We start from the raw sequence: 16943 nt of genomic DNA, 5'->3' as shown, positions 1-16943 counted from the left end.
AATAAATGTCATTTTAACAAAACCTAGCAAATCTTATCTCAGCATGTTGTCTTCTTTGTAATTGAATTAAAACACATATTTGAAAGCATGTAGTAAAATGTGTTTAAAAATTGAAATCAATAATTCTTAACATAACCATCATTGATTCTTGCCTAGCAGCATAGTGGCATACTACATTCAGCATTGTCTTTATTTTAGTGAATTGTACTAAAACCAAACCTGAAATGCATGTAGTATTGTGTTTCAAAATGATTTGTAATTTCTGTATTTAACAAGATACTGAAAGATATTCAGCCCACTACATGCTACTTGCAAGTAATACTACATTTTCTGTAATAAATGTAGTAAAACATTTTGCAAGACTTGATTTTTAAAAGCTACATGCAAACTCCATAGGACAGTGATGTTTTAGTAAATAAAACACACAATGTGTGCTTTCAATTAATGAAAGTCATACATATTCCAGAACATATGTAGTAATGTGTTTGTACAGACTTGTAAAATGGTTTTTCAATAAGCTTCTAGCACACTTCTGTGTTCTTTTAGTAAACTGAACTCAAACCAATATTTTAATGATAAAGCTTTCTACACACTCGTTATCAAACATTTATAATGAATACTTATTATGCAGTCTGTATTGGTCATTGTAAAATGTTTGACGTGACTGGTAATTAATTGTTTTAAGCCGTTACTGGCACAGGTTATGAAGCACTGTGCTTGTTCAGTGAGTGCATGTATTAACCTATGGTCTGAGTTATAATGAATCCTTTCTAAACAGCTACTTGCGACTTGTACATATCACAGTGTTTACTCATTAAATGGAACTGTAGTGTAGCAATGTGTTGAAAGAAGCTACCAGCATGCTAGCTCACTAGTTACATGGTAAGACACAATCAGTGCATTTCAAAGACAAACTATGGATGCCCTGGCCGGTTTTGCTCAGTGGATAGAGTCACCTGCAGACTGAAGGGTCCTGGGTTCGATTCCGGTCAAGGGCATGTACCTTGGTTGCAGGTTCCTCTCTGGCCTGTGCCCTGGTTGGGGCTTCTGCAGGAGGCAACCGATCAATGTGTTTCTTTCACATCAATATTTCTCTCTGTCTTTCCCTCTCTCTTCCACTCTCTCTAAAAATCAATGGAAAAATGTCCTCGGGTGAGGATTAACAAACAAACTATGGACAAACTGTTCAGCGCAGTGTTGTTTTAGTATTTCATTACTACATCTCATGCCACACTGATTGCAATAGTTCCCCCATTTCAGCACTAAATGTTCTGTGTTTTCCTTTTACTGAGAGAACACAATATTGGGATCAGTGTGGCAATAGGTGGTCAAAAAATATATTTATAACTGTAACAGGGAATAAAACTTTATACTACTCTAACTATGAAATGGAAGTAGAATAAAATGTACCAAAAAAAAACACCCCAAAACGGATAGAAGGAACTCACATACTGACAGTTGCCTTACAAGCACATTGCAGGCATCAGCAGTTCCAGTGACCGCTTGTGCAAAAGACGGCCTCGGCCATGACTTTGGTTGATGCAGCTGCCTAGTGGCAGGGATCTGGCTCGCACTGACCAGCTCCAGATGCTGACGCTACATCCATATCGGGACCAGCAAGGACACTGCCTGCTCCTCACAGTCCTCCTCCTGATGGCTTTGTCCTGCTTCCCCTCTCCCTCCTTATAAAAACCCATGACTGCACTGAGATGCTAAGACAGGCTTTGGACAAGAGTCCCCCATGTTCTGGAGATGCCGGCACTCAAATAAAGCTATTTCCTTTCTCACCAGCATTTGTCTCGAAAGTTTGGTTTCCGTGGTGGCAGGCAGTTGAGCAGTTACATAAGTAGTAGGTCACACACTACATATATTACAGAATGGAGGTGTTGCATTTACTAGGAAATCCTATGCTGAACATAGTGTTCTCGAGTACTAATATCATCTTAGAGATATCACTGTAACAATTAATGAAAACAATTTACTACATTCGTTACTAAGTTCCATTCATTGAAACTCGTGGTGTTGAACACATTGCAAGTGCCTTTTTAGTTAATAGGTTTTTATTACCTCTGAGAGTATACACTTAACTATAATTATTACCTAATGAGCACGAGTTTTGGCCACTGGATGTACAATATATAAAAACAGTTTCAAAACTTCCATTTGGTCTATATCATTTACAAGTGTGTTCAAACTTCACTAAATTTGCATAATGAGTAGCTTAAGCATGATGGTTAAGGTTATTCTTAGAGTAATTTTTTTACTGAGTTTAGAATTATTCTTTGGTTCAGTGTTATGGTGAGAGTTAACTCTGAGGTGAGGGTTTGAGCTTTTAAAATGGGTTAAGGAGAGGAGAGATGGCAGCCAAATAGTAGACCTTTTACCTCCTCCCAGGGCCAAACTGGAAATAAAACTAAATTGAGGAAGAGTCACCCGGAATTACCAACTGAGTTCCAGCTGAGGAGACATACCAAGAAGGGATAGAAAACACCTGGACTGGTCGGGAGGGCGAGGTCCCTAGAGAGGCTGACCCAGCTCCCATGGGCAGCAGGCTGAGTGTGAGGAGGGATCTCTCAACTATGGGAAGGTTGTTTCCCTGAGAAGACTGAGGGCTAGAACCCAGTCTGAGCTCCACAGGCCAGAACACTACAGCCGAGAGCAGCAACCCACATAACATTAACCATGAAGGGCAGCAGGGCTTCTGGCGACCTGGGAGACGAGCTGTAGACTGGAGACAGGTTTTTTAATCCAGAGCACAGGAGTTATGTTAGCAGGTACTCACCCAAGGCTTTGATCCAGAGAGGGGTGCGCCAACTCCAGGTCCTAAGGAGCAGCCAGGGTAGGAAGCATTGGGGGAGGGGGTGGATATGGGGAAAAGCAGCAACCCAGAGTCCTGCATTCAGTCACACCACCCTCCCCCAAACCAAAAGGGCCATTTTTCCTGAGAGGCACTAGCATCTCAAAGAAGCCATGGCTCAGGAAAAGGGAAAAACCCTTCCCTAGGTGATACAGCCCACCACACCCTCAGGAACTTCACTGCCATACCCTGCGTCTTGACCTTTGCAGAGGAGAGAGCAGCAGAGGCCAAGCCTATAGGTTTGAACAGTCTTAGGAAACATCAGCGACTGGATTGGGGGTGAAGCCGTCCACCCCCCATCCCAGGAACCTGACTGGTGCTTCCCCACACAGGAGAGCTGATAGAAACTACTGGTATCCAGTTAACCCCTCTGGATTGCATACAAGGATCTGCCCAGCCAAGGGCAGGGTAATATTCTTGAACACTCTCAGAGGAGTAGCTCGAGGATGGGGAAACACACCCACCACTTTCCCTAAAATCTGAACAGCACCTCCCCCTCACAGGAATGCCAAAGGTCTATACTGGAATCCTGCCTAAAGCCCCTTCAGAAACAGACTGGAGCAATTAAGATTGACAACTGGCTGGCAGGTGAAGGACTGGCTGGCATGTTACCCCTGGGGAACATGGGGAAGTTTTCTGACCCAGCTGTTGGCCCATATTGCTAACAACCCAGCCTTAGAGGGCAGTTTGGCCTCTCCCATGCACAGCTAACTCCTGTGGAGATGGATACGAACTGTGGAATGCTTGGAGCTTCAAACAGATTGCTGAACAACAAAGGATGAGTTTCTGATAGTGGTTAGCACCTAAGTACCTCCCGGGAAGCCCAGAATTTGCAGACAGGTCAGCCACAGTTATCAGAGAGCAAGATCAAAAGAGAGCTCCCAGGAGGCACTAAACTCCACTGAGATGAATGCCACGTCACTTTTTTCTCTTTTTAAAAATTTTCCTATAGAGGGATTTTCAATCCCAGCAACAACACAGCACTGGTAACTCTTACGCAGCCAGCTCTGGGCAGTGAACTTCCACTGGACAGAGAGGCCCTGTAGCCTCAGAGGCCAACCCCAGAACACTGCCACCCAGAGGCTGACCCACAAACTGACTCTTTGCTAAACACAAAATAAGGCAGTCTGGGAAACAAATGCGGCTTGCTTTAAAATAAGGACTGTGGTTTACAACACAGAGGAACAGTGTATCGCAGGGAAACTCAACACTCTCCTGAATACCTGGCAGGTCTAAGGCGAGCCACACTGAAGAATAGAAGATCCGAAGGACCTTCACTACTGCAATATTTTTTTTCTTTTTTCACCTTTTAACTAAGAAACCAATTTTTTTTCTTTCTTTTCTTTTTTTTTCTTTTCCTCTTCTTCTTCTTTTTTTTTTCTTCTTTTTTCCATCACCTGATTTTACCCTTTTAATTACTACCTTCTTATTTTTAACCAGTATTATTACTGCTACCATTTTACCATTTTTTTTTTTAAAGTGCCATTTTATTTTCTCTTTATTTTATTTTGGGATTAGTGTTCTCCATTCTATTTTCATCGTTATATTATTGGTTGTTTCTAGTTTGCATTCATCTCCAGGGAGCTGTTGCTGGAATTTGTTGGGATTAATGGCTGTTCTATAGGAGTATTCTCCTCATATAAAAAAGTCTCTTCCCCTCTTCCACTTCATTCTCTCTTTTCGCTCTTTTTTTTTCTTTTCCTTTCTTTTCTCGCTTTTACTTTCCCCCCTCCTTTTTCCCAATTTCATTTTTGCACTCCTTTTTTTGGTCCCTAATTTTCTTTTCTTTTTTCTCTTTTCTCTTTTTCTCTTCCTTCTTCCTTATCCCCTAATTCTCTTAATTCAGGTGGTCACCTTTATTTGGGGTTATTAATATCGTGAATATATTTGTGTATAGTGCCTGGTACGTGGTGCCTTGCTGTGTTGTATTTTATGCCTTTAAATCAACACAGCAGATCCAAGCAACAGCAACCTCCTGAGCAACACACCCTCTGCTGAGGAACAGCAGCTGTACGTGAAACCTCGCCCCACCAGCCAGAAGAGCCACCACAGCTGTGAACAGCACCCACCAGAGGAGTTGCTGCCAACTGAAGAGCAGCTGCTACCGCAACCGCCCGAAGAGCAACCGCAGACCAAGGAGTCACTGCCACCAAGGGAGCAGCCACTGAACGACTCAACGTCTAGGTATGTCAGTGAGATCAAACATGGGTAGACAAAGAAACCCCCAAAGGAAAGAGAAGGAGGATTCTCCAGAAAAGCAGCTAAGTAATACAGAGGCATGCAACATGACAGAAAAAGAATTCAGAATAAGGGTCCTAGAGTGCATAAACCGGATGGAGGAAAAAATTGACAACCTCAGCAAGAAGCTAGAAGAAACAGATGAAAAAATCAACAACTTAAGTAAGACCCAAGTAGAAATGAAGAGTGATATAGCTGCAATGAAAAACTCCATTGAAAGTATCAACAGTAGACTAGGAGAAGCGGAGGACCGAATTAGTGATTTAGAAGACAAGGAAGCAAAACACACCCAAAACGTACTGCAATTGGAGAAAAAAATGAAAAGACAGGAGGAGAGCCTAAGGGAGCTTTGGGACAACATGAAACGAAACAACATACGAATAATAGGGGTACCAGAACAACAGAAGGATGAACAAGGATTAGAAAACCTATTAGAAGAAATAATATCAGAAAACTTCCCTGAGGTGGGGAAGAAAAAAGTCACACAAGCCCAGAGAGTCCCAAACAAGGTGAACCCAAAAAGACCCACACCAAGACACATCATAATTACCATGGCAAATGTTCAGGACAAAGAGAGAATCTTACAGGCTGCAAGAGAGAGACGGAAAGTTACATACAAGGGATCTCCCATTAGATTGTCAAATGATTTCTCAACAGAAACACATCAGGCCAGAAAAGAATGGACGGAAATTTACAAAGTGATGCAAAGCAAAGGACTGAATCCAAGAATACTCTATCCAGCAAGGCTATCATTCAAACTTGAAGGGGAAATAAGAAGCTTCACAGACAAAAAAAGGCTAAGGGAGTTTATCACCACCAAGCCAGCAATGCAAGGAATGCTAAAGGGACTGGTATAAAAATAAGAAATAAAAAGCTCAGAAAGAAAACAGCCACACAAAAACAGAAATGCCTACAAACAAGTACCTTTCAATAATAACTTTAAATGTAAACGGACTAAATGCTCCAAACAAAAGACATCGAGTGGCTGAATGGATAAAAAAACATGACCCATACATCTGCTGTCTACAAGAAACCCACCTCATTAGAAGGGACTCACACAGACTGAAAGTGAAAGGATGGAAAAATATCTTTCAGGCAAATGGAAAGGAAAAGAAAGCTGGGGTAGCAATACTTATATCGGACAAAATAGACCTCAAAGTGAAGGCCATAACAAGAGATAAGGAAGGCCACTTCATAATACTAAAGGGATCAATACAACAAGAAGATATAATCCTGGTAAACATATATGCACCCAATGCAGGAGCACCCAAATTCATAAAAAAACTCCTGGAAGATATCAAAGGAGACATCGACAACAATACAATCATAGTAGGGGACTTTAATACACCACTGACAGCACTGGATAAGTCCTCTAGACAAATAATCAGCAAAGATACAGCAATCCTAAATGACTCACTAGATCAGATGGACTTAATAGACATCTTCAGAACACTTCACCCGAAAGCCAGGGAATATACATTCTACTCAAATGCTCATAGGACATATTAAAAAAAAACCATATATTGGGTCACAAGCAAAGTATCCCCAAATTCAAGAAAATTGAAATCATAAAAAGCGTTTTCGCAGACCACGATGGCATAATATTAGAAATAAACTACAATAAAAACAACCCAAAATACTCAAACACCTGGAAGCTGAATAGCATGCTATTAAATATTGATTGGGTTACCAATGAAATCAAAGAAGAAATTCGAAACATCCTGGAAACTAATGACAATGAAAACACAACAATCCAAAACCTATGGGACACAATGAAAGCAGTCCTGAGAGGGAAGTTTATAGCTCTACAGGCCTATCTCAACAAACAAGAAAAAATGGTAGTAAATCATCTAACTCTACAACTCAAAGAATTAGAAAGAGAGCAACAAGAAAACCCCAGAGTGAGCAGAAGGAAGGAGATAATAAAGATTAGAGCAGAAATAAATGACATAGAGACCAAAAAAACCAATACAGAAAATCAATGAAACCAAGAGCTGGTTCTTTGAAAGGATAAACAAGATTGACAAACCTCTAGCCAGACTCACCAAGAAGCAAAGAGAGAGGACCCAAATAAACAAAATCAGAAACGATAGAGGCGAAATAACAACAGACCCCACAGAAATACAAATGATTGTTAAAAAATACTATGGACAGCTCTACTCCAACAAACTAGACAACCTGGAGGAAATGGACAAATTCCTAGAAAAATACAACATTCCAAAACTCAATCAGGAAGAATCTAAAAATCTCAACAGGCCAATAACTATGGAAGAAATTGAAGCAGTCATCAAAAAGCTTCCAGCAAACAAAAGCCCAGGACCAGACGGATTCACAGGGGAGTTTTACCAAACATTCAAGGAAGAACTAAAACCTATCCTCCTCAGACTACTACAAAAAATTCAAGAGGAAGGAACACTTCCAAGCTCATTCTATGAAGCCAGCATCACCCTAATACCAAAACCAGGTAAAGACAACACAATGAAAGAGAATTACAGGCCAATATCCCTCATGAACATAGATGCCAAAATCCTCAACAAAATCTTAGCAAATCGGATCCAGCAGTACATCAGAAAGATCATACACCATGACCAAGTAGGATTTATCCCAGGGATGCAAGGATGGTACAATATCCGCAAATCAATAAACGTGATACATCACATAAACAAATTGAAAGAAAAAAACCACATGGTCGTATCAATTGATGCAGAAAAAGCATTTGACAAAATTCAACACCCATTTTTGATAAAAGCTCTCAGCAAGGTGGGAGTAGAAGGATCATACCTCAACATAATAAAAGCCATATATGACAGGCCCACAGCCAACATCATACTCAATGGACAAAAACTAACACCATTTCCCCTAAGAACAGGAACAAGACAGGGATGCCCCCTCTCACCACTCCTGTTCAACATAGTACTGGAAGTGTTAGCCATTGCAATTCGGCAAGAAGAAGAAATAAAAGGCATCCAAATTGGAAAAGAGGAAGTAAAACTCTCCTTATTTGCAGACGACATGATATTATACATACAAAACCCTAGAGACTCCATCAAAAAGCTACTGGACTTAATACATGAATTTGGCAATGTAGCAGGATACAAAATTAACCCCAAGAAATCCAAGGCATTTCTATACACCAATAGTGAACTTTCAGAAAGAGAGATTATAAAAACAATCCCGTTTACCATCGCACCAAAAAAATTAAGCTACCTAGGAATAAACTTAACTAAAGAGGTAAAAGACCTCTACTCAGAAAACTACAGGACGTTGAAAAAAGATATAGAGGAAGACATAAACAGATGGAAGAACATACCGTGTTCATGGATTGGTAGAATCAACATCATTAAAATGTCCATACTACCCAAAGCAATCTATAAATTCAACGCACTTCCCATTAAAATACCAACGGCATACTTCAGAGATCTAGAACGAACTCTCCAAAAATTCATCTGGAATAAAAAAAGACCTCGAATAGCTGCAGCAATCCTGAAAAAGACCAAAGTAGGTGGGATCTCAATACCAGATATCAAGATGTATTACAAAGCCACTGTTCTCAAAACTGCCTGGTACTGGCACAAGAATAGGCATATAGATCAATGGAATAGAATAGAGAGCCCAGAAATCGGCCCGAACCAATATGCTCAATTAATATTTGACAAAGGAGGCAAGAACATACAATGGAGCCAAGATAGTCTCTTCAATAAATGGTGCTGGGAAAATTGGACAGATATATGCAAGAAAATGAAACTAGACCACCAACTTACACCATACACAAAAATAAACTCAAAATGGATAAAGGACTTAAATGTACGACAGGAAACCATAAAAATTCTAGAAGAATCCAAAGGCAACAAAATCTCAGACATATGCCGAAGCAATTTCTTCACTGATACAGCTCCTAGGGCACTTGAAACGAAAGAGAAAATAAACAAATGGGACTACATCAAAATAAAAAGCTTCTGCACAGCAAAAGAAACCATGAACAAAACAACGAGAAAACCCACTGTGTGGGAAAACATATTTGCCAATGTCATATCTGATAAGGGCCTAATCTCCAAAATTTATAGGGAACTCATACAACTTAACAAAAGGAAGATAAACAATCCAATCAAAAAATGGGCAAAGGACCTAAATAGACACCTTTCAAAAGAGGACATTCAGAAAGCCAAGAGACATATGAAAACATGCTCAAAGTCACTAATCATCCGAGAGATGCAAATCAAAACAACAATGAGGTACCATCTCACACCTGTCAGACTGGCTATCATCAACAAATCAACAAACGACAAGTGCTGGAGAGGATGTGGAGAAAAAGGAACACTTGTGCACTGCTGGTGGGAATGCAGACTGGTGCAGCCACTATGGAAGACAGTATGGAGTTTCCTTAAAAAACTGAAAATGGAACTCCCATTTGACCCTGTGATCCCACTTCTAGGAATATATCCCAAGAAACCAGAAACACCAATCAGAAAGGATATATGCACCCCTATGTTCATAGCAGCACAATTCACCATAGCTAAGATCTGGAAACAGCCTAAGTGCCCATCAGTAGATGAATGGATTAGAAAGCTGTGGTACATCTACACGATGGAATACTATGCTGCTCTAAAAAGGAAGGAACTCTTACCATTTGCAACGTCATGGATGGAACTGGAGAGCATTATGCTAAGTGAAATAAGCCAGTCAATGAAGGAAAAATACCACATGATCTCACTCATTCATGGATAATAGAGACCATTATAAACTTTTGAACAATAATAGATACAGAGGCAGAGCTGCCTCGACAGATTGTCAAACTGCAGCAGGAAGGCCGGGGAGGGTTGCGGGGCAGGAGGTAGGGGGGTAAGAGATCAACTAAAGGACTTGTATGCATGCATAGAAGCATAACCAGTGGACATAAGACATTGGGGGATAGGGGAGGCTAGGGGACTGTCTAGGGCGGGGGGATAAAATGGACACATATGTAATACCCTTTGTAATACTTTAAGCAATAAAAAAAAAATTTTCTTTATCTGTATGCTTTACTGATTTGTTATTATTTTAGTTTCTATTGTTATATATATATATATATATATAATTTTTCTATTGTTATATATATATATATAATTTTTCTCCTACTCTATTTTTTCCTTTTTCTCCTGCTTTATCATCTGTTTTTTTCTTATTTTGTTCTATCTGATTTTTCTCTACTTTCCTTTTCAAATTATTTTATTCTTCTTTCCTTTTATACCATTTTTCTTCCCCTATTCTTTATCCTTATTTTTATATTACATCTCTTTCCCTTCATATTCCTTTTACTTCCCCCTTTTTTTCTCGTATTTTTTTCTTCTATCATTCTTGCTCTCCATTCTTTTTCATAATCCTCTCTTCTTTTGTAGTTGCTTTTGATGTGGTAGGAGTCTTGTGTATGTTTTTGTTTTATTGTGGTTTTGTTATTGCATTCTGTTCTGTCAGCAGCTCCACAATAGCTCACATGATATTGTCTGGGGGGAGTCTCATAGTCAGCCAGCCTGAGAGGAGAATCTATCCACAAATAAGGCAACAACATTCAAGATGCAATTACCATGGGAGAACCCAATAACACAAACAAGGGGCATTCCTAGAGCACCCAGCTCAGGAGATTTAAGAGACTGTACCACTGGGTCCCACAAAACACCTACTACAAAAGGCCACCCAAAAAGTCTGGGAGGCATAGCAGTTCGATCCAATACAAGAAACAAATACAAAGGGGTAGCAAAAATGGGGAGACAAAAAAAAAAACCCAAGTGAGAGAAAAGGAGAAATCACAAGAAAAGGACTGAATGAAATGGAGGCAAGCAATATGTCAGAGAAAGAATTCAGAGTAATGGTTATAAGGGTGCTCAAAAACCTTAGAACTATACGCATCTTAATGAGAAGTTTATGTAACTTAATGAGAACTACACCAACATAAAAAAGAGATAGAAACCATGAATGAGAATCAAGTGGAAATGAGCAATTACATAGCTGAAATAAAAATACCCTGGAATGAATCAACAGTTGATTAGAAGCAGAGGACCAAATCAGGAATTAGAAGACAAGGTAGGAAAAAACACCCATTACAGCAGCTATTGGGAAAAAAATTAAAAAGCAGGAGAGTTTAAGGGAGCTTTGGGACAACATAAAACATAACAACATCCGCACAATAGGAGTCCCAGAAGGAGAAGGAGAAGAATATGAGCAAGGAATAGAGAACCTATTTGAAGAAATAATGACAGAAAACTTCCCAACCCAGGTTAAGGAAAAAAATCACTCAATTTCAGGAAACACGGGGAGTCCCAATAAAGATGAACCCAAAAGGACCCACACTGAGACACACCAAAATTAAAATGGCAAACATTAAAGGCAAATAAAGAGCCCTAGCTTGTTTATCTCAGTGTTTAGAGCATCAGCCTGTGGAACGAAGGGTTACAGGTTCAAATCCCAGTCAAGGGCATGTACCTCAGTTGCAGGTTCCCTGGCCCCAGTTGGGGCACATGACAGAGGTGACCAATTGATGTGTCTCTCTCACATCAATGTTTCTCTCTTTTCCCCCCTCCTAACTCCCTTTAACTCTCTCTCTCTAGAAATCAATGGGGGGAAAAAACAAAGAACAGAAAGAATCTTAAAGGCTGAAAGAGAGAGATGAAAGTTACCTGCTCCTATTAGACTATCAGTTGATTTCTCAACAGGCCAGAAGGAGTAGCATGAAGTAAACAAACTAATGAAAAGCAAGGGAATGAATCCAAGACTACTCTATCCAGCAAGGATATCATCCAAAATTGAAGTGAAATAAAAAGCTTCACAGACAACAACAAAAAAGGTGGAAAGAGCTTGTTACCACCAAATCAGCACTGCAAGAAATGCTGAAGGAACTATTGGAAGAAGAAGAAGAAGAAGAAGAAGAAGGAGAAGAAGAAGAAGAAGAAGAAGAAGAAGAAGAAGAAGAAGAAGAAGAAGAAGGAGGAGGAGGAGGAGGAAGAGGAGGAGGAGGAGGAGGAGGAGGAGGAAGTGTGTGTGTGAGAGAGAGGGGAGCAATGGCATCCTAATATATAAAAACCAAGTGGCCATCACAACCAAAACAACAGACGTATGACCGAACAGCAAGCTGCGTGGGGTGACCAGGCTGATGGGGGGAAGGCAATTGGGGGCAACCCAGGCCAGCAGGGGGGACCATTGGGGGTGACTAGGTCGACAGGGGGGACAGTAATGGGTGACCAGGCTGGTGGTGGGGGGCAGTTGAGGGCAACCAGGCTGGCAGGGGGCAGTTGGGGGTGACCAGGCCGGCAGGAGGGGCAGTTAGGGGCGATCAGGCCAGCAGGCAGAGGCAGTTAAGGTTGATCAGGATGGCAGGTGAGACAGTTATGGCCGATCAGGCAGGCAGGCAGGCAGGTGAGCAGTTAGGAGCCAGTGGTCCCGGATTGTGAGAGGGTGCAGGCTGACTGAGGGGAATCCCCCATGCACAAATTTCGTGCACCAGGTGGTGGAGTAAGTGGATGCTACACAAACATGCTCCCAGGTCCAAAATGAAGTTATAACTAAAATACAAAAAAAAAATCCATCCAGGATAATAAACTGAAGCCTATCTGGAAAGAACCTTGATAACTAAGGATGGAAAGTGGAGACTGCATAGAGACTGGTAGGAAGTGCAGAGGTGCAAAAGGGCTGGCCAGGCTCCCACAGCCAGCAACTGAATTTCCAGAGAGATATCTCAGCTGTAGGGGGTTGCCACTGAGCCTCTCAGGTCTAAACCCAAATCTGGGCCTCCCAGCAGAGAGCACCAGAACTGAAAAAGGTGCCCATACAACATCTGGCTGTGAAAAGCAGCCGGGGTGCTATCTGTTAGGGAGAGATAGCTGGAAAGTCAGGCACCCTCTTAAAGGGCCAACACACAAAATTTGATGTGTGGCCCAACAGAAGGAAGGCAGAGTGGACTAGAGCTATGTGAGCAGAAGTCAGGGTTGGGCCTCTGGTGTTAGAGCTCAGAAGAGAGCTATCCTGGTTTCTGGTTCTGAGCCCTCATGGTGCAGAGGACATTTTTCTCAGGCAGGCCTTTGCTATCCAAGCAGTTTTTACCTTGGGGAAAGATAGTTTCCCCATCCTATTGGAAAATCCCTTGCCCAACCTTGTGGAGCTTCTAAGGCCCATTTAGAGACTGACAATAATAAATAGCCTCCAGGCAGAAGAAATTGCCCACCCTGTTGGAAAACTTCTCACTCCAGCTGTGGATGATTGCTTGAGGCTAGTCAGGACTGAATCCAATCGGTCTGCAGGAAGAGATGGGTCTCTGGAAGCTTTGAGACTTTGTCTAATCTAATTAGTCAGAAATGGTGTATGACAGTGTCTTGCATTAGAGATTGGAAGTTGTAGCAGATCTACCTAATACATAGTCACAAACCCAAACAGGCAGCCAAAATAGGAGATAAAAACAACAACCCACAAATGAAAGCACAAGAGAATTCTCCAGAAGAGCTAAATGAAATGAAGCTAAGAAATTTTGCAGACATGGGGTTCAGAATAATGGTGGCAAAGATGCTCAATGATGAGAAAAGATATAATAACTATGAAGAATGACATAGAACTAATAAATAACACAGTGGAAGAAATCCACAGCAGATTAAGGAAAGCCAAGGGATCTGAACAGTGAATTAGAAGATGGTAGGAAAAAAAGTCACTCAATCAGAGAACAACACAACAAAAGAAAAAAACAATTAAAAAACAGGAGGTCAGCTTAAGGGGGCTACAGGACAACATGAAATGTAATACTATTCATATAATAGGTGTGCCAGAAGGAGAAGAAAGAGAGCAAGGGATACAGAATATGTTTGAAGAAATAATGGCAGAAAATTTCCCTAACCTGGTAAAGGAAAAAGTCAGAGAGGTCCAGGAGGCACAGACTCCCAAGCAAGAAGAACCCAAACAGGCCCATGCTCAGACACATCATAATTAAAAGGCCAAAAATTAAAGACAAAGAGAGAATCTTAAAGGCAGCAAGAGAAAAGCAAACTGTTACCTACAAAGGAACTCCCATAAAGTTGTCATCTGATTTCTCATAAGAAACTCTACAGGCCAGAAGGGAATGGCATGAAGTATTCAAGGTAATGAAAAGCAAGTATCTGAAACCAAGACTACTATATCCATCAAGGCCTTCATTCAAAATAGATGGTGAAATAAAGAGTTTTCAGACAAAAAAAAGCTAAAGGAGTTATTCACCACCAAACTGGCACTGCAAGAAATGCTAAAGGGACTGCTGTAATGTGAGAGAGAGAGAGAGAGAGAGAGAGAGAGAGAGAGAGAGAGAGAGAAACTTAGCCATATATAATTTAAAATGACAATAAATAAGTACCTATCAATAATAACCTTAAATGTAAATGGATTAAATGCACTAATCAAAAGACATAGGGTAGCTGAATGGATACAATAGCATGACCCAATTATATGCCATCTGCGAAGACCAACTTCAGAGCAAGATTCACACAGGATGAGAGTGAAGGGTCAGAAAAAATTCTCCATGCAAATGAAAATGAAAAAAAAAACCCGGGGTAGCAATACTCATATCTGACAAAATAGACTTCAAAATGAAGGCTATCACAAGAGACAACAAAGGTCACTACATAATATTTAATTTATTGATCCAACAAGAGGCTATAACCCTGGAAACATGTAGCACCCAATATAGGAGCACCTAAAAATATTTTTTAAAAAACTTCTAGAGGATTTTAAGGTGGAGATTGATAACAATACAGTCATAGTAGGGGACTTTAACACCCTGCTGACTTCACTGGATAGATCTTCCATACAAGGAAGAACAAGGAATTTAACAAGGAAGCAGTGACTCTAAATGACATACTGGTATTATGCTAAGTGGAATAAGCCAATCTGAGAAAGACAAATTTCACATGGTCTCCCTTATTTGTGGACTTTAATGAACAAAATGAATTGACCAACAAAATAAGACCAAAGCATGGAGGCATGGAACAGACTGACATACCATGATGTGGAATTGGGAGGGGATGAGAAGAGATAAATCAAAGAACTTATATACTTGTATGCTTAGCCCATGGAAATGGGCAATAGGGTGGTGAAGACCTGGAGGGATGGGTAGGGTCTGGTTGGAGGGGGATAAACAGGGGGGTAAAAGAAGTAGAAATGGGAGATATCTGGAATATTATCAATAATTTAAAAACATATTTAAAGAAAAAAATAAATGACACAGTAACAGATAGATTTAACTGACATTTATAGAACATTTATCCCAAAACTTCAGAATATACATTCTTCTCAAGTGCACATGGGTTATTCACAATGAGAGACCACATGTTGGGACACAAAACAAGTCTAACAAGTTCAAGAAGATTGAAATCATATCAAGCATCTTCTCAGATCACAAGGGAATGAAAATTAGAAATGAACTACAGTAAAAACACTCAAAAACACTCAAACACATGGAAGCTAAATAGCATGTTATTAAACAATGAATGGGTTACCAATGAGATCATGAAAGAAATAAAAAATTTCCTGGAATAAATGAAAATGAACACACAACAACTCAAAAGCTCAGGAACACAGCAAAAGCACTCCTGAGAGGGAAGTTTATAGCACTACAGTCCTATCTCAAAAAACAATAAAAATTAATAATAAATTATTTAACCTTACACCTTAAAGAATTAGAAAGAGAACAAGAAAAGCCCAGAGTAAGTAGAAGGAAGTTAATAATAAATATTAGAGCAGAAATAAATTACATAGAGACTAAAAAATAATACAAAAAATTAATGAAATCAAGAGCTGGTTCTTTGAAAAGATAAATAACATTGATAAACCATTAGCCAAATTCATCAAGAAACAAAAAGAGAGGACACAAATAAATAAAATCAGAAACAAAAGTGAAGTAACAAGTGACACCGCAGAAATACAAAGGATTGTAAGACATATTATGAACAACTATAAGTCAACAAGCTGAATAATATGGAGGAAATGGACAAGTTCCTAGAAAATAAAGTCTCCCAAAATGGATCAGGAAGATTCAGAAAACCTGAATGGTCCAATCACAACTGAGGAAATAGAAGCAGTAATAAAATAAAAAGCCTGGGTTCCAGATGGCTTTACAGGGAAGTTTTACCAAACATTCAAAGAAGAACTATTCCAAAAAATTCCAAAGGAAAGAACACTTCCAAGCTCTTTTTATAGGCCAGAATTATCCTAATTCCAAAACCAGATGAACACAACTAGAAAGAAAGAGAATTACAGGCCAATATCCCTGATGAACATAGATGCTAAAATCCTTGACAAAATATTAGCAAATCGATCCAGCAATATATTAGAAAGATCATCATATAACATGTCTAAGTAGGATTTTTCTAAGGCTGGTACAATATTCACAAGTCAATAAACTTCATGCATCACATAACAAATTGAAAGACAAAAATCACATGATCATTCAATAGATGCAGAAAAAGCATTCAACAAAATCCAACACCCTTTTTTGATAAAAACTCTCAGCAAAGTGGGAATAGAGGGATCATATCTCAACATAATCATATCTCAACATGACAAACTTACAGTGACCATCATACACTATGGGCAAAAACTAAAACCATTTCCCCTAAGAACAGCAATAAGACATGGATGCCCACTTTCATCATGCTTATTCAACATAGTAGTGGAAGTCCTAGCCACAGTGATCAGATAAGAAAAAGAAATAAAGGCATCCAACTTGGAAAGAAGGAGTAAAACTCTCATTATTTGTATATGACATGATATTGTACATAGAAAACCCTAAAGTCTCCACCAAAAAATTACAAGACTTAATAAATGAATTTGGCAATTAGTAGGATCCAAAGTTAAACACCCAGAA

This window comes from Myotis myotis, unplaced genomic scaffold, assembly GCF_014108235.1.
Source record: "Myotis myotis isolate mMyoMyo1 unplaced genomic scaffold, mMyoMyo1.p scaffold_m19_p_6, whole genome shotgun sequence".
Classification (NCBI taxonomy): Eukaryota; Metazoa; Chordata; class Mammalia; order Chiroptera; family Vespertilionidae; genus Myotis; species Myotis myotis.
The sequence above is the reverse complement of the archived record's forward strand: the minus strand, read 5'-3'. Positions refer to the sequence as shown.